Consider the following 19010-nt stretch of genomic DNA (forward strand, 5'->3'; position numbering starts at 1 on the left):
ACATGATCGTATCCATGGATGTAGAAAAAACATTTGATAAAATTTAACATCTATTCTTGATTTTAAAAAATGGTCTCATGAACTAAGAATAGAATGAAACTGCCCTAAACTGAGAAAGGGGTTCTGGAAAAATTAAAATTAAAAGTAATTTTAAACCCTAATATTATACTTAATGTTAAAAGACTGGGAACAAGTTAAGAAAGTCCACTTTTACCAACCCTATTTAACATTATACTAGAAATTCTAGGCAGTATAATAAAGCAAGATAAAGGCATATGGATTTTAATTTTTTTAATTTATTGATTTCAGAAAGAGAGGAAGGGAGAGAAAGAGAGAAACATCATTTGTTGTTCTGCTTATTCATGCATTCATTGGTTGATTCTTGTTTGTGCCCTGACCGGGGACCATGCTCTGACTGAGCTAACTGGCCAGGGCTTCCAGGACTTTTTCTGTATACTAGCCAGGAACAATTGAAAACTGAAATTTAAACATTTAAAATAGATATAAGAAAAAAGAGAAAGAAAATAGTAATTAGTAGGTATAGACATAACAAAATACATGCACAGTCCCTATGCCAAAAAATAGAACACACTGAAGAAAAATATCAAAGACCTTAATAAATAGAAAACATATCATATTTATGGATTAGAAGATATATTATTTTTAAGATGTCAATTCTCTTCTCCTATTTGATCTCTATTTAGGTTTAACACAACCCCCATCAAACTTCCAGCAGGACATTTTTTTTTGTAGATGCAAACAAGCTGATTCTAAAATTTATATAGAAAGACAAAGGAACTTAAGTAGAAAAAACAATTTTGGGGGAAAAAAATGATAGTCAAACTTGAGTTCTTATTACCTGATTTTAAGACATACTACTATAAAGCCACTTCCTATGTGAATAACTAATAATTCCAGCATCACTTAGTTTTTAAACATTTTTGTATGAAAATGTCAACATATGCAAACTAGAAGAGAATAATAAATCCCATGTACCCATCACACAGTGTAAATAAAGACAGTGTGGTTCTGGTGAATGTATAGACACATAGAGATCAATGGAGCATAGTCTGTATGAAACCAGTTCTTTGAAAATCCGTTGAGATTTTCTTTATTGTCCAGTATATGATTCTGTTTTCATAAATACGTGTTTGTTTGTTTGTTTGTTTTTATTTCTCTGAAGTTGGAAACGGGAGGCAGTCAGACAGATTCCCGCATGCGCCCGACCGGGATCCACCCGGCACGCCCACCAGTGGGCGATGCTCTGCCCATCTTGGGGCGTCGCTCTGTTGCGACCAGAGCCACTCTAGTGCCTGAGGCAGAGGCCACAGAGCCATCCTCAGCGCCCGGGCAAACGCTGCTCCAATGGAGCCTTGGCTGCCGGAGGGGAAGAGAGAGACAGAGAGGAAGGAGAAGGGGAGGGGTGGAGAAGCAGATGGGCACTTCTCCTATGTGAAGAAGAGAAGCGTGCCCTGGCTGGGAATCGAATCCGGGACTCCTGCACGCCAGGCCGATGCTCCACCACTGAGCCAACCGGCCAGGGCCATAAATACATGTTTGAAAAGAACAATTGCTAGTTGTATATTCTACATAAAATTTCATTTTAGAAGATGCACATTTTTCACAGTAAGTATCTCTGAAATCAGTATGCATCTGGCCCTCCATGGCATTCCATAGTTTAACTGGCAGTGGTTTTTCCTACTGGTTCTTGAGAATATAGTGTACCTTACAATCAGTGGTTGCTTACAGTGATGAAAGTCCATAGATTGGGTCAGGTATTTTAATTGTTCAGATCTATGTCTTCAATGACTACTTTCTTGCTTTTTGTATCCATTATGAGAGAAGTATATTAAAAATCTGTTGAGAAGGGGGCTGTGGGGAAAGGAGTAAAGAAAGACAAATATTCAGTGAGGGAAAATGATTTGACTTCGGGTGATGGACACACAACACAATCAACAGTTCAAATGTTATAGAGACATTCACCTGAAACCTGTGTACTCTTATTGATCAATGTCACCCCATTAAATTTAACTTTCTAAATAAAATCTTAGAAAATCTAAGATTGAGAATTTTTTCTCTTTTTTTTTTTTGGCGAGGAGGGGGGAGGAAGGGAGGGAGGAAGGGAGAGAGATGAGAAGCATCAACTCGTAGTTGCATCGCTTTAGTTGTTCATGCCTTGACTGGGGGACTCAAGGCAGTGACCTTGGGCTCAAGCCAGAGACCATGGGGTCATATCTATGATTCCATGCTCAAGCCAGCGACCTTGGGCTTTCGAACCTGGGGACCTCAGTGTCCCAGGTCAACATTCTATTCATTGCACCACAACTGATCATGCTCTTTCTCATTTTATTTGTGTTTTGCTTAGCATCCTGACCTTGTATTATTTGGTGCAGTCAAGTTTAGATGTGTTTTGTCTTCCAGGTGAATTGCTTCTTTTTATCATTTTATAGTGACTGTCTTTGTCCCAAGTATTTTGCTTAATATAAATATAGTTTTGTTCAATGTAAATATAGCTATGCCAGCAAATTCTTTTAACTAGTATTGGACTGGTACTGGTTTTCCATGCTTTTATTTTCAGCCTTATGATATCCTTGTATTTTCAATTTACCAGACAACATATAGCTAGACTTTGTTTCCTGATTCAACATGATACTCTTTGACATTTAACTGAAAAGCCTAGAGCCTTTACATTTATTATTATACATATAGATTGCTACCACTTTATTTTGGGCAATTTGTGCTACCTCTTTTCTCTCCTTTCTTGTCTTATTTTGGATTGCAGAGTTTTTTTTATTGAGTGTTAGAATCCTAGATATTTTACTATAAAAGTAGAGGGCTCTTTTGTTTGCTTTTATTTGGCATTTCCCCAAGTAGTCTGAGCTTGTGAAAGACCATGTTTCATGTTTATTTGGTGTCATTCACTGGGTATTGGGTGAAGAAGTGATGTAGCCTTTTCCTTTTTCCTTTTTAAAAATTGTTTATAAAGTCTAAGTCATTGCCCTGGCCTGTTGGCTCATTGGATAGAGTGTTGGCCAGGTGTGTGGTCATGCAGACATCCTGGGTTTGATCCCTGGTCAGGGCACACATGAGAAGCGACCATCTGCTTCTCTTCCACTCTGTCTCCCTTATTTCCCTCTTTCCCTCTTGTAGCCAGTGGCTCGATTGGTTCAAGTGTCAGCCCCAGATGCTGAGGATAGCTTGGTTAGTCTGAGCATCAGCCTCAGGCACTGAGAATAGCTTGGTTGATTCAAACATTGGCCTCAGATGGGGGTTACCAGGTGGATCCTGGTTGGGCCACATGCAGAGTCTGTCTCTTTCTCTCCTCCTCTCACTTCAAAACAAACAAACAAACAAACAAACAAAAACAACTCTAAGTCAGTTTCTGTTTAGTGTTTTGTAAACTTAGTATGAATGTTATTTCTAAATTAGAAAATTTTTTCACAAACATTTTTTCCAAATGTGACATTAAATTCTAAAAGTTATCAGAAAAATGCTTTAATGATCAGATTTTTTTTTTTTCTAAAACAAAGTAAAAATGACCATAGCTAATATCCTGTGTTCTTTGGTCTACTTGACTTTCATATAGAGAATGGTATATTATTAAGGGATCATTTATGAACTCCTAATACCGTGATGGCGAACCTTTTTATAAAAACCGCCCACTTTTGCAGTGCTGGTCAACCTGGTCCCTCCCGCCCACCTAGTGGGCGTTCCAGCTTTCATGGTGGGCCAATTGCAGTGCCATTGGGTTGAATGGTTAGAGATCAAATTTAAAACCCAGATCCCTAGTTATTATTTTTTAATTAATTCAGTGTTTTGTTTTATCGATTGATTTTTAGAGAGACAGAGAAGGAGGAAGGAAGAGAAGCATTCCATTTGTTGTTCCACTTATTTGTGCATTCATTAGATGCTTTCCGTATGTGCCCTGACTGGGGCTTGAACCTGCAACCTTGATGTTCCAGATGTTGCTGTAACCAACTAAGCTACTGGCCAGGGCCTACATCCAATATTATTTTATTTTAGGTTCAGGTGCACAGCATAGGGTTAGATAATCAAATATCTTACAAAGTGTTCCCATGAATATTTCCAGTACCCACTGGCCACCATACAGTTTTTATAGTATTATTGACTATATTCCCTATGCTGTACTTTAAATCCCTGTGACTGTTTTGTAACTATCAATTTGTACTTTTGTTTTTATTTTATACTTTTTTTAATTTATTGATTTTAGTGAGAGAGGAAGGGAAGAGAGATAGGAACATGATCTGTTCTTGTGTGTGCCCTGATTAGAGATCAAACTGGCAACCTCTGTGCTTTGGACAATGCTCTAACCAACTGAGCTATTCAGCCAGGGCCGATTTGTATTTCTTAATCTTCCCCTTTTCCACCCCTCCTTCCCTGTACCACCTCTCCTCTGGCAGCCATCAGTCTGTTCTCTGTATCTACAAGTCTGCTTCAATTTTGTTTGTTTATTTTGTTCTTTAGATTCCCCATATAAATGAAATCAATGGTATTTATCTTTCTCTGACTGACTTATTTCACTTAGCATAATACACCCTAGGTCCATCCATATTGTTGATGATCTTATTCTTTGTATGGCCAAGTAATATTCCATTGTATATAAATACCAAAGCCTTTTATTCACTTGTCTCTACTGATGGGCACTTGGGGTTGCTTCCATATGTTGGTTACTATAAATAACATTGCAATGAACATAGGGGCACATATATTCTTTTGAATTAGTGGTTTGTGTCCCCTCAGCTATATACCCAGAAGTGGAACCCCTAGGTAATAAGGCAGTTCCATTTTTAATTTTTTGAGGACCCTCCATATTGTTTTCACAGTGGCTGCACCGATCTGTGTTCCTACCAACAGTGCACTAGGGTTCCTTTCTCCACATTCTTGCCAACACTGTTTGTTGATTATTGATGATAGCTATTCTGATGGCTATGAAGTGATATCTCGATGTAGTTTTAATTTGGATTTTTCTGATGATTAGTGACCTGAGCATCTTTTCATATATCTCTGGGCTATCTGTATGCCCTCTTTGGAAAAGTGTCTATTCAGGTTCCTTTATTTATTTGTTTGTTTGTTTGGGCACACATGGGGCGTGAGAGAGAGCGACAGAGAGACAGAAAGGGAGAGAGATGAAAAGCATCAACTCGTAGTTGCAACACCTTTAGCTGTTCACTGATTGCTTTCTCACATGTATCTTGACTGAGGCGGGGTGGGTGGGGGGCCTCTGGCTGAGCCAGCAATGACCTCTTGCTCAAGTCAGCAACCCTGGGCTGAAGCCAGAGACCATGGTGTTATGTCTATGTTCCCATGCTCAAGTCAGCAACCCCGCACTCAAGGCTGGATGAGCTCTCGTTTAAGCCAGGGATCTCAGGGTCTCAAAACCTGGGTCCTCAGCGGTCCCAGCTTGATGTCCATCCACTGTGCCACCACCTGGTCATGTATGCCCATTTTTTAAGTCAATTGTGTGATGTGTTTTTTTGTTTGTTTGTTTTTTTGGTGTTGTGTCTTATGAGTATATATATTAATCCCTTGTCAGCTGTCTCATTGGCAAATATCTTATCCCATTAAGTAAGTTGTTTTTTCATTTGTTTTTTTTTGTTGTTGGTGTATTTTTGTTTTTTATTCTCATCCAAGACAGGGTAATGTGCCAATGCTGTACAAGGTTTGTGGAGCACATGTCACACAAAAGTGTGAACACCCATCATCTCACTTCATGAACACAACAAAGGATCAGTTGTCTTTATTTTGTTGGTGTTTCCTTTGTTGATGCAAAACTTTCCAGTTTGATGTAGTCCTCATTAGTTTATTTTTTCTTTTTGTCTCATTGGCCTGAGGAGATATAGGCAGAAAAAATATTGCTAAGGTTAGATTTTTATCGATTCCCAGTCATATATTTAAGTGTTTAATCTATTGGAGTTTATTCTTGTATGTAATAAATTAGGTGGTGCTAGTTTCATTTTTGCATGTATTTGTCCAGTTTTCCCAACATTTATTGATTAGACTGTCTTTATCCCATGTATATATATTTCTTGCCTCTTTTGTCAAATATTGACCATATAGATGTGGGTTTATTTCTGGCTCTGAATTTTGTTCCATTTGTCTATATGCCTGGGTGTTGTTTTTTACATGATGATGTAAAAAATTTTTAATTTACTGATTTGAAAGAGAAACATCTAATTTGTTGTTCCACTTATTTCTGCATTCATTGATTGATTTTTGTATGACCCTGACCAGGGATTGAAGATGCAACGTTGGTGTATCTGGATCGATCTCTACCTCTGACTACTCTCCGGGCTCTGTAATGTCTGTTTTTGTGCTGAGTACCATACTGTTTTTGTTGCTATAGACTTGTAGGAGTGGTTTGATATCAGGTAGCCTGATACCACCTACTTTGTTCATTCTGGCAAGATTGCTGTGGCTACTTGAGGGTTTTTGTGGTTCCATACAAATTGTGAATTATTTGTTCTAGTTTTGTGGAAAATACCATTGGTAATTTGATAGGATTTACATTGAATCTATAGATTGCTTTTGACGGTATGGACATTTTAATGATGTTAATTCTGCCTATCCATGAGCATGGTATATGCTTCCATTTATTTGTATTTTCTTTAGTTTCTTTCTTTTTTTTTTTTTGTATTTTTTCTGAAGCTCGGAATCGGGAGAGACAGTCAGGACAGACATCCCCGCATGCAGCCTGACTAGGGATCCACCCGGCACTCCCACCAGGGCCGGCGCTCTGCCCACCAGGGGGCGAATGCTCGTGCCCCCGGGGCATCGCTCGTGCTGCGACCAGAGCCACTCTAGCGCCTGGGGCAGAGGCCAAGGAGCCATCCCACAGCGCCCTGGAGCCAATCTTTGCTCCAATGGAGCCTTGGCTGCGGGAGGGTAAGAGAGAGACAGAGAGGAAGGAGAGGGGGAGGGGTGGAGAAGCAAATGGACGCTTCTGTGTGCCCTGGCCGGGAATTGAACCTGGTACTTCCGCACGCCAGGCTGATGCTCTACCGCTGAGCCAACCGGCCAGGGCCTAGTTTCTTTCTTTAGTGTCATATAATTTTGAGTACAGATCTTTTACCTTCTTGGTTAAATTTATTCCTAGGTGTTGTGGGTTTGTTTCTGAGGAATTTTCTTTTTTTTATTTATTATTATTTATTTATTTATTTATTTTTGTATTTTTCTGAAGCTGGAAACGGGGAGAGACAGTCAGACAGACTCCCGCATGCGCCCGACCGGGATCCACCCGGCACGCCCACCAGGGGCGACGCTCTACCCACCAGGGGGCGTCGCTCTGCCGCGACCAGAGCCACTCCAGCGCCCGGGGCAGCGGCCAAGGAGCCATCCCCAGCGCCCGGGCCATCCTTGCTCCAATGGAGCCTTGGCTGCGGGAGGGGAAGAGAGAGACAGAGAGGAAGGAGGGGGGGGTGTGGAGAAGCAAATGGGCGCTTCTCCTATGTGCCCTGGCCGGGAATCGAACCCAGGTCCCCCGCACGCCAGGCCGACGCTCTACCGCTGAGCCAACCGGCCAGGGCCTCTGAGGGATTTTCTTATTCATTATTGGTGTATAATCCTCTAATTCATTATTGGTGTATAAAAATGCAACAAATTTCTGAATATTTATTTTGCATCCTGCTACTTTACTGAATTCATTGATCCGTAGTTTTTTGGTGGAATCTTTAAAGCTCTCTCTATACATTATCATGTCATCTGCAAATAATGATTTTACTTCTTCCTTTCCAATTTGGATGCCTTTTATTTCTTTTTTTCTTTTTTTTTTTGTCTGATTGCTGTACTAGGCTGAGTAAGAGTAGTGAAAGTGAACATCCTTGCTTTGTTCCTGATCTTGAGAAAAACACTTTTAGTTTTTCCCTGTATGATGTTGGCCAGGTGTCGCCAAACTTTTTACACAGGGGGCCAGTTCACTGGCCCTCCACCATTGGAGGGCCAGACTATAAAAAAAAACTATGAACAAATCCCTATGCACACTGCACAGATCTTATTTTAAAGTAAAAAAAAACAAACAAAAAGAAAAACTGGGAACAAATACCATATTTAAAATAAAGAAACAAGTAAATTTAAAATCAACCAACCTAACCAAGTATTTCAATGGGAACTATGCTCCTCTCACTGATCACCAATGAAAGAGGTGCCCCTTCCGGAAGTGTGGTGGGGGCCAGATAAATGGCCTCAGGGGGCCGCATGTGGCCCGCGGGCCATAGTTTGGGGACCCCTAATGTTGGCTATGGGGTGTTAGTCATACGTAGCCTTTATCATGTTGAGGTATGCTCCCTCTATTCCCACTGTGCTGAGAATTTTTATCATAAATAGGTACTGGATTTTCTCAAATGCTTTTCCTGCATTTATTGATATAATTATATGATTTTTATCCTTTGGTTCATGCGGTATATCACATTGATTTGCAGATATTGTACCGAACTTGCATCCCAGGATTAACTCTCACTTGATCATGGTGTATGACGCTTTTAATGTATTGCTGAATTCAGTTTGCTAATATATATATTTTCTTAAGTGAGAGGAGGGTAGATGGTGAGACACACTCCCACATTTGCCCTGATTGACACCCACCCAGCAACCCCATCTGGAGCTGATGTTTGAATCAACTGAGCTATCACCAGCACCTGGGATTAACACTTGAAACAATTGAACTACTGGCAGCAGAGATGGAAGAGAAAGTGAAGGGAAGAGAGAAAGGGGAAGAGAAGCAGATAGTTGCTTCTCTTGTGAACCTGGACCAGGAATCAAACCCAGGACATCAATATGCCGGGCCAACATTCTATCCACTGAGCCAACTGGCCAGGGCCCAATTTGCTAATATTTTGTTGAGGATTTTTGCACTTACGCTCATCAGGGATACTGGCCCATTATTTTCTTTCTTTGTAGTGTCTTTATCTGCTTTTGGGATTAGGATAATGCTAACCTGATGAAATAAGCTTGAGAGTCTTCCCACCTCTTGAATTTTTTGGAACAATTTGAGAAGAATAGGTGTTATTACTTCTTTGAATGTTTGGCTAAAATTCACCTGTAAAGCCATCTGGTCCAGAACTTCTGTTTGTAGGGAGTTATTTTTTTTAATGGCTTTTTGTTGGTTGTAATTGGTCTTTTAAGATTCTCTGTTTCTGCCTGACCAGGCAGTGGCACAGTGGATAGAGCATCGGACTGGTATGCGGAGGACACGGGTTCGAGACCCCGAGGCGCCAATTTGAGCGGCGGCTCATCGGGTTTGAGCAAGGCTCACCAGCTTGGACCCAAAGTTGCTGGCTTGAGCAAGGGGTCATTTGGTCTGCTGTGCACCCCCCCCCCCCCCCAGTCAAGGCACATATGAGAAAGCAATCAATGAACAACTAAGGAGCCGCAACGAAGAATTGATTTTTCTCATCTCTCTCCCTTCCTGTCTGTCTGTTCCTATCTGTCCTTCTCTCTGTCTTTGCCATAAAAAAAAAAAAAAAAAAAAAAGATTATCTGTTTCTTCATTGACTTTCTGTTTTTGGAAGATTTTATGTTCCCAGGAATTTATCCAGCTCCTCCAGATTGTCCATTTTGTTGGCACATAGTTGTTTGTAATATTTTCTTATAATCCTGTGTATTTTTGTAGTGTCAATTGTTACTTCTCTTTCATTTCTGACTTTATTTGGGTCCTCTCTCTTTTTTCTTGATGAATCTGGTTAAAGGTTTTTCAATCTTGTTTTATAAAGAACCAGCCATGGTTTCATTGATTTTTGTGTGTTGTGTGTGTGTTGTGTGTTGTGTGTGTGTGTGTGTTTTTAAAGTGAGAGGTGGGGAGGCAGAGACAGACTCTCACATGCACCCTGACCAGGGATCCATCTGGTGACCCCCTATGGGCTCAGCAACCAAGCTACTTTAGCATCTGAGGCAAGACCATGGTGACCATCCTCAGCACCCGGGCAATTTGCTCATAATGAGCCATGGCTGTTGGGGAAGGGGAAAGATAGAGAAGCAGATGGTCACTTCTCCTGTTTTTCCTGACCAGGAATTGAACCCGGGAATTGCACATTCTTGGTCAGTGCTCTACCACTGAGCCAGCTGGCCAAGGCCATCTTTCATACATTTTTAAGGCTCTATTTCACTTAGTTCTTGCTCTGATCTGTTTCCTTCTTTCTATGCACTTTGGGCTTTGTTGTTGTTTTTCTAGTTCCTTTAGGTGTAAGGTTATTTTCTTTTTTTGAGATTTTTTCTTGAGATAGGTAGGCCTTGTATTGCTGAATTTCCCTCTAGAGAACTACTTTTTTTGTATACCAAAGGTTTGGGGTTGTTGTGTTTCAATTTTCATTGTCTCAATGGTATCTTTTGATTCTAACTTGATCTGTTAACCTGTTTTCATTGTTTTAGTAACATATTATTTAGCCTACATGTATTTGGGGGGTTTTTCCCCTTAATTGGTTCTTGTTTCATATCATTGTGGTCAGAGAAGATGTTTGATACAGGGTTTTAGTCTTAAATTTATTGAGACTTAGCCAGACCAGGAGGTGGCGCAGGCGCAGTGGATAGAGCGTTGGACTGGGATATGGAGGACCCAGGTTCAAAACCCCGAGGTCGCGACCTGACCTGTGGTCGCGCAGTGGATAAAGCGTCAACCTGGAAACGCTGAGGTTGCCAGTTCAAAACCCTGGGCTTATCTGGTCAAGGCACATATGGGAGTTGATGCTTCCTGCTCCTCCCCCCCTTCTCTCTCTCTCTCTCTCTCTCTCTCTCTCTCTCTCTATATATATCTCCTCTCTATAATGAATAAATAAAATCATAAAAAATAAAAAAAAAAACCCGAGGTCGCTGGTTTGAGCACGGGCTCATCGGGTTTGAGCAAGGCTCACCAGCTTGAGCCCAAAGTCGCTGGCTCAAGCAAGGGGTCACTCGGTCTGCTGTAGCCCCCTGGTCAAGGCACATATGAGAAAGCGAATAATGAACAACTAAGGTGCCACAACGAATAATTGATGCTTCTCATCTCTCTTCCTTCCTGTCCATCCCTATCTGTCCCTCTCTCTGTCTCTGTCACATACCCAAAAAAGTCTATTGAGACTTGTTTAGTGTCCTAAAATGTGGTCTGTCCTGGAAAATGTTCTGGCCCTGATCAGGTAACTCAGTTGGTTAGAGCTTCATCCCAATACACCAAGGTTGCAGGTCTCATCCCAGGTCAGGGCACATATCAATGAATGCATAAGTGGAGCAACAATGAAAATTTCTCTGAGATCAATAAAAAAAAAAAAATAGAACTTAAAATATTCCAATTAGCACTTTAAAAGAATGTATATTCTGGCTCTGACCAGGCAGTGGCACAGTGAATAGTGTTGGACTGGGATGCAGAGGACCCAGATTCAAAACCCCGAGGTCACCAGCTTCAGTGTGGGGTCATCCAGCTTGAGCGAGGGGTCACTGGCTTGAGTGTGGGATCATAGACATGACACCATGTTCGCTGGCTTGAGCCCAAAGGTCACTGGCTTGAGCCTAAGGGCTCTGGCTTGAGCAAGGGGTTACTCACTCTGCTGTAGCCCCAGGTCAAGGCACATATGAGAAAGCAATCAGTGAACAACTAAGATGCTGTAATGAAGACTTGATGCCTCTCATCTCTCTCCTTTCCTGTCTGTCCCTATCTGTCTCTCTCTCTGTCTCTGTTGGGAAATAAAGTGTATATTCTGCTGCTTTGGGGTGAAATACTCTGAAAATATCAATGTATGTCATTCATGTAAGGTGAGGCCACTATTTTCTGGTTGATTTTTGGGGGGGGGGGGTATTTTCCGAAGTTAGAAGCAGGGAAGTAGTCAAAACTCCTGCATGCGCCTGAACAAGATCCACCCGGCATGCCACCAGGGGGCGACACTCAGCCTTCTGGGGAATTGCTCCTCTGCAGTGGAGCCTATTCTAGGCGCCCTGAAGCAGAGGCCATGGAGCCATCCTCAGTGCACGGGTCAACTTTGCTCCAATAGAGCCGGGAAGAGAGAGAGAGAGAGAGAGAGAGAGAGAGAGGAAGGAGAGGGGGGAAGAATGGAGAAGCAGATGGGTGCCTCTCCTGTGTGCCCTGACCAGGAATCGAACCTCGGACTTCCACACACAGGGCCTGCGCTCTACCGTTAAGCCAACCGTCCAGGGCCTTGTTTTTTGTCTGGAAGCTCTATCCATTGATGTCAGGTGGTGTTAAAATCCTAGTATGACTGTATTAATGTCAGTCTCTTTATATCCATCAATATTTGCTTTATATTTTTAGGTGATCCTATGTTGGAAGCATAAATGTTTATAAGGGGTATAGCCTATTGTTGGGTTGCCCCAGGTCCCTAGTTATTAATGCTCACATAACTTTAGGCAACTACCAAGCTCACCAGAATGACATTAAGTTCCACAGAGCAGTAATACTGCCTTGTTCATCAATCTTTTCCTAGTAATGCTTAGCATACAAAAGGCCTTTAATAAATAATATTCATAACTTACCAGTTGAAAACTGTTATCTATACTATGAAAGGCAGCAAACTACTATATGATATCCTGTCACTTTTGAGGAAAAGGATCTCAAACATAAAATGGCAAAGACTTGATAAGACATGTTTACTGCAAAAAAATTTACACTGATGAAAGGGAATGGAATTATCATAATCTGTCCATCTCCTTTTTTTTTTTTTTCTTATAAACAACAGAAATTTATTTCTCAGAGTTTTGGAGGCTGAAAGTCCAAGATCAGAATGCCAACATGGTGTGATTCTGGTGAAAACTCTTTTCTAGGTTGCAGACTTTTGTGTCCCTCACATGGTGGATTAAGCTTGGGAGTGTGTGTGTGTGTGTGGGGGGGGTTCTTTTATTAGAACAGAATTCTAGTTTGTGAGGGCTTTATCCAGAATCTTTAAAAAACAAAAACCCAGTTAATTGGCCTGAATCTCCTCCAAATGACTATTCCTTAAACATTCCAGCCAAACTTTTTGTAGAGTGGGCTTCTGAATTCTACAACCTTGATTTGAGTGTTCCTTCACTTTGCCTTATAGTAAAAACAAGCAGTATTTAGTAAGACTGAAAACCTACTTTTATGAGTAAATGTTAGATGATTAGTATCATACAACTATATTTTGAGGTACTTTGACATTGTTTTGTGTCACAAGAACTTTCCTTTGAATTAGCTATAAAGCCGTTGGTCAAATTTCACTCACTTTATTTACACCATCTTTCCTGGGAATGTGAACTGCCATTATGACAGCTAATTCCAAGCCATAATACATTATTTTTATGTCTTCCCTATGTGCACATATTTTAACTGGAGAAGCACAGGCTTAACCAGCCAACTTCAATATGATTGCTAAATGAATAAATTATAATATAGAAAGATTTCCATAGCTCTAACACATCCTTCATGCTCTGGTCAATAAAATTAAAGGGATATCTTATATACTCAAGATGTGTTCATGGGCAATGTATTTTCATCAATATAATGTATAACTTAATAAATGGATAAAGTTATGTAAGAGCAAATCAAGCTAAGAAAGCAATTGCACTGGTCAGCTGAATTATTTTTTGTGAGTGTGCAAGAGAGATAGAGACAGGAAGAGAGATGAGAAGCATCAACTCGTTTGTGGCACTTTAGTTTTTCATTGATTGCTTCACATTCATGCCTTGACTGGGGGGGCTCCAGCTGAGCCAGTGACCACTTGCTCAAGCCAGCAACTTAAGGCTTAAACAAGCCAGTGACCATGGGATCATGTCGATGATCTCACACTAAAGCTGGTAACTGCTCTCAAGCTGATGAGCCTGTGCTCAAGCCGGCGACCTCAGGGTTTCAAACCTGGATCCTCCGTGTCTCAGGTTGACACTCTACCCACTATGCCATCATTGCTCAAGCTGGTCTGTTGAATTTTTGAAGTCTAATTCAGTTTTGGGTTATAATCACCTTTAAAATTCCATAAGCCTGACACTGGATTCAAATTAGAAAAACATCTAGAAATAATGTGGTATGCATGAAACAAAATCATCAGTGACTTGCCCATGTCTTGACAGAGCAAAACTAGGTAATGTGACTGTGGGAGCAAGGCTGTCCCTATACCAGAAGTCTACAGGCAGTGGAGAGTTTACAAATATCTGTGGCTGTCCAGCTGCTAAGGCACTAAAGGCTATACTATATTGCAGCCAAGCATGACATGTACCTAATATATTATCTTTTTAGAAAAACTCTTGATATAATACAGTGACCCTTTATCTCCTCCTATCCTTCAGGCTAATGGGCCACTAGTTTAAGACTCTGGCTTTATGATATAAATAATTCCATTGGTGATCAAACTTTTTTTTTCTTCTTATATGCTGCCGCCAAAGTAAATGGAGTCCCATTTTAAAAGACCCTATTAATAAAATATTTTATTAGGATGAATCACAAATTTAGCAATTGGGTTAAGATTTCTATGTAATAGGCTCCTTAACCATGTCCTAAACACTTGTAGGACAAAAAATTTCACTGTGTTTTATTGTAATAGGTTCTAAATTAATCAAAACATACAAGCATATGCCCTTTAAAATAAGTTATGTAGACTAGAATGTAAACTTATCCTCGTTTTAAAACTAGAATTGCATTATACTTAGTGTAATTAACAGAAGGTTGTCATTTATATATCAAGCAATATATCTTACATTCAGCAGTTAATTTTCTCAAATGTCCTTTAATTTCATAGACGACAATATGATACATATTGTATTAGCGCAGAATAGTTTTGCAGTACAATTTCAAAGTGTATAGAAATTGGAATACAGAAGTTAAACACTGGTGTACTGACAGCATTTGTGAACTCTGATAAAACTGCATACAAAACTTATAAAGTTTCATATTAGCCAATATGAAACTTTAGTTCCTAATAATATAAAAATGATACTTTGAGATGCAAAATATTCTTTAACTAAACAAACTATATAAACATTTAAAATAATCATTCAAAACTCAACTTTAGAATTTATAAAGATTAGCTATAAAAATATATTGGCAGTCACTTTTATAAATGTACCATTCACTACATTACAAAATAGTCTCTAACATAAAATTGCTTTAATAACTACAATTTCAGAATCTGATAAATCTTACATTAAATTGATTATAAAATCCTCTTGAAAAACTTTGGTATGTGTCTTCAGAAGGTTTTAAAAAAATATTCTAATATCACCTCAAGGGCCTGTAAACATTCCATTCTATTAAAGCACAACAGCATAATGTATATTCAACTGCATATAGCATATAGAATCAAAAACAACTTGTGATATAGTTGAAGAAAATCACCATTCCCAGAATAGCCCCAAAACAAATTATTTAGAAGTATCAAATCTTTAAACCGTTTTTTTCCCATTCTGATAAAAAATGTTACAAAAACACCACTCCATTCATGTACCTTAGATGCCTATTAGGATAAGGCCTCAAAAATAGTTTAACCAAGTCTTAAAAATGCTCTCAAGTCCAATAAACAAACTAAAAGACGTATTTAAAAGACTTGACAATAGAACAAGTATATGTAATCAGAACACATAATTATTTATATTATATCTTAACTTTTCTTTTCTATTTGTAATTTAGATTTTACTGGCAGAAATAAAGCACACGCATGCACACAATTGAAAAAAGTAAATTTTAGGAAACAGTAAGAAATAAAACCTATAGAGTAAATTCATTTATTTTTAAGAATTTACCAAATTTCGCCTTATCTGCACTTTTAGATTATTGACAACTATGGTTATTTAGAAAATTCAGATTGGTGAAAATTCACTTCCTGCTTCTTGAGCGAGTGTGATTTCCACAGAACTTCCAGTTGTGCCAGGGTCGTTCTTGAGGTCGTTTTCCACTCTATCCTCTGTCACCAGATCTCTTGTATAAGGTATTTATCTTGAGTTGAAAAAACCTAAATAAAACTTCATTTTTGACCTTTTAATTTATAAAACTCCACTAAAAAGAAAAAAATCTGAGTTTTAGGCAAGTCCAAAAATATTTTTTCTTAAGAATCAAACACTTTTATGGGAATAAAGATCCTTCAAAGTTTTTAACTCTTCTATTAGAGTTTTATTTTGATTTTCCAGGACTGCAACTCGATTTTCCAGGCATTTCACATATTCTTTCTTCTTTCTGCGACATTCTCGAGCAGCTTCTCTAAATGTAAGCATTAAAAAAACAATGTCAGAATTCTTTTTTAAAATTCAGTGAGAGGAGGGGAGGCAGAGACAGACCCCTGAATGCGCCCTGACCTGGATCCACCCAGCAAGCCAGTAGGGGGCATGCTCTGCCTATGTAGGGCATTGCTCAGCAATCAAGCTCTTCTAAATGCTTGAGGCAGAGGCTATGGAGCCATCCTTAACACCCTGGGCCAACTTGCTCTAATCCAGCCATGGGTACGAAGAGAGAGAGAGACAGAGAGAAGCAAGAGGGGGAGGGGTAGAGAAGCAGATGGGTGCTTCTTCTGTGTGCCCTGATCAGGAATTGAACCTGAGACATCCACATGTTAGGCTGACAATCTACCATTGAGCTAACCAGCCAGGGCTAGAATTTACCTTCTTTAAGTGATAAAAATTTTCCTGCTCATCATTTTTTCTTATTTAAAAAAATTAAGGTATCATCTATATACAGTGAAATATAGATCTTAAGTATAGACTTCAGTCAGTTTTAGCAGAAGTATATAGCTGTATAACCCACACACCTATCAAGACAGAAATTTTTATTGCCCCAGAATGTTCTCTCATGCCTGTTCCTGGTCAGTCCTGTTACCTAGCAACCACTATTCTGTCTTTATCACCATAAATGAAGTTTTTCCTAATCTAGAACTTCATATAACAGTTATACAATATATACACTTGTATGTGGCCTCATTCATTCAGTATACATATATTTTTTCTAAAGATTTTATTTACTGCTATTTTAGAAAGAGGGTAGAGAGAAAGAGAAAAGGGGGGAAGAGAAAAGAGAATCTGAATGTAGTATTCCCATTATTTTCAAGATGGTAATTCATAGTTAAAAAAAACCACCTTACTAAATTTCCTTATAAATTGCTGTGGTTTAAAATAATTTTGTGAAGTAGTACACACAAAAGATTGTATGTGGTGTATAGATATACATTATGAAGCATAATAAAATGAACACAGCCTGACCAGGCAGTGGCACAGTGGACAGAACATCAGACTGGGACACGGAGACCCAGGTTTGAAACCTGAGGTACTGGCTAGAGCGCAGGCTCATCTGGCTTGAGCGAGGGCTCACCAGCTTGAGCGCGGGGGTCACTGGCTTGAGCATGGGATCATAGACATGACCCCATGGTCACTGGCTTAAAGCCCAAGGTTGCTGGGTTGCGCAAGGGGTTACTCATTCTGCTGGAGCCCCCAGGTCAAGGCACATATGAGAAAGCAGTCAATGAACAACTAAAACTAAGGAGCTGCATCAAAGAATTGATGCTTCTCGTCTCTCTCCGTTCCTGTCTGTCTGTCCTTATCTGTCCCTCTCTCTGACTCTGTGTCAAAAAAAATAATAATAATAAGTAAAAATAAACACGTATAAACCCAATACCCAGCTTACTATGAGAAAATATTACCCATACTGTTGAAGGGCTCTCTCTGTGCTATTATTCCGATTCCATCCATATCCCTGCCTCCTACCCAGAAGCAATTACTAGCTTCAATCTTTTGCTTATTTTTATAGTTTTAGTACATATATGTATGCCCCTAAATTATGTATGATTTATTTTCTAAAATTTATTATAAAATATCACTTTATGTATGCTGTTGAAGTTTGTTTTTTTCAAATTTATATTTCTAATATTCATGTTGTGATCATTCATACAATCATTACAAATAACAGTATTACTTTGTATAAATTGAACCACAATTTATGTACCCATTCTGTTACATGGTCTGGTTAATATAAATATTTGGGATGTTTCTCAGTTTCTGCTGCTATAACATTCTTATGCATACTTCCTACAAAAGTCTCTCTCAGTCACATACACAGTAAAACAGCTGAGTCACAGAGCATTTCCAGGTCAAACTACAATATAAGAGCCAATTAATTTCCAAAGTGGCTGTACCAGTTTACACTCCCATAATCAATATGTGAGTTCCATTTTTCAAATCCTTGTCAGCTCCTGACTAGAGTTTAAGATTTTTGCTGCTGGCCTTGGCCAGTTGGATCAGTGGTAGAGCATCAGCCTGGCATGTGGATGTCCTGGGTTTGGTTCCCGGTCAGGACACACAAAAGAAGCACCCATCTGCTTTTCTACCCCTCCCCCTCTTGCTTCTCTTTCTCTCTCTCTGTTCCCCTCCTTCAGCCATGGCTGGATTGGAGCAAGTTAGCCCTGGGCACTGAGGATAATTCCATGGCCTCTGCCTCAGGTGCTAAGAAGAGCTTGGTTGCAGATCAACAGAGCAATGTCCCAAATGGGTAGAGCATCTACCCTTAGGGGTCTTGCCAGGTGGACCCTGGTCGGAGCATATGCAGGAGTCTGTCTCTGCCTTCCTTCCTCTCACTGAAAAAAAGGAGAGGAAAAAAAATTTTTTGCTACTTGAATGGGGATAAATGTTACCTACATATGTGGTATTACTTTGCATTTCCTTGATTACTGGTAAGGGTGAGCAATCCTTTATATGATTATTAATCATTTGTGTTTTCTGAGAAATGCCTAATATTTTTGCCAAACTTCCTTTTTTGTCAGTTTGTACTTACTAATTTAGAGATATTCTATTTTTTTTCCAAATCTTTATTTGGTTATTTATCTTACAAATATCTTCTATAGATTTGAAGCTTATATTTTCACTTGCTTTTATGTTGTCTTTTAACGAATAGAAGTTATTAATTTTAATGAAGATTCATTAATCTTTTATGTTAATGTTTGTGTGTGATGTTTCATTTAAGGGATCATTTCCTATACCTGAAACCATGAGATTCTGTACTTTCACCTAAAAGTTTTAAAATTTCACCTTTTATTTTTACGCTTTTAATCCATCTGCAGTGATTTTTGTGTATGGTGTAGGAAGAAACCTAG

At 39.4% G+C, this 19010-nt stretch overlaps 1 non-coding gene across 1 annotated transcript; it reads right to left on the reverse strand.

Annotated features, from left to right (window-relative positions):
- Positions 1 to 5644: 5644 nt before the first annotated feature.
- Positions 5645 to 5749, reverse strand: LOC136396203 (small nucleolar RNA U13). The gene has a single exon (XR_010749600.1). It is a non-coding gene; the product is annotated as a small nucleolar RNA U13 (small nucleolar RNA).
- Positions 5750 to 19010: the final 13261 nt, after the last annotated feature.

Source organism: Saccopteryx leptura, chromosome 2, assembly GCF_036850995.1.
Source record: "Saccopteryx leptura isolate mSacLep1 chromosome 2, mSacLep1_pri_phased_curated, whole genome shotgun sequence".
Classification (NCBI taxonomy): domain Eukaryota; kingdom Metazoa; phylum Chordata; class Mammalia; order Chiroptera; family Emballonuridae; genus Saccopteryx; species Saccopteryx leptura.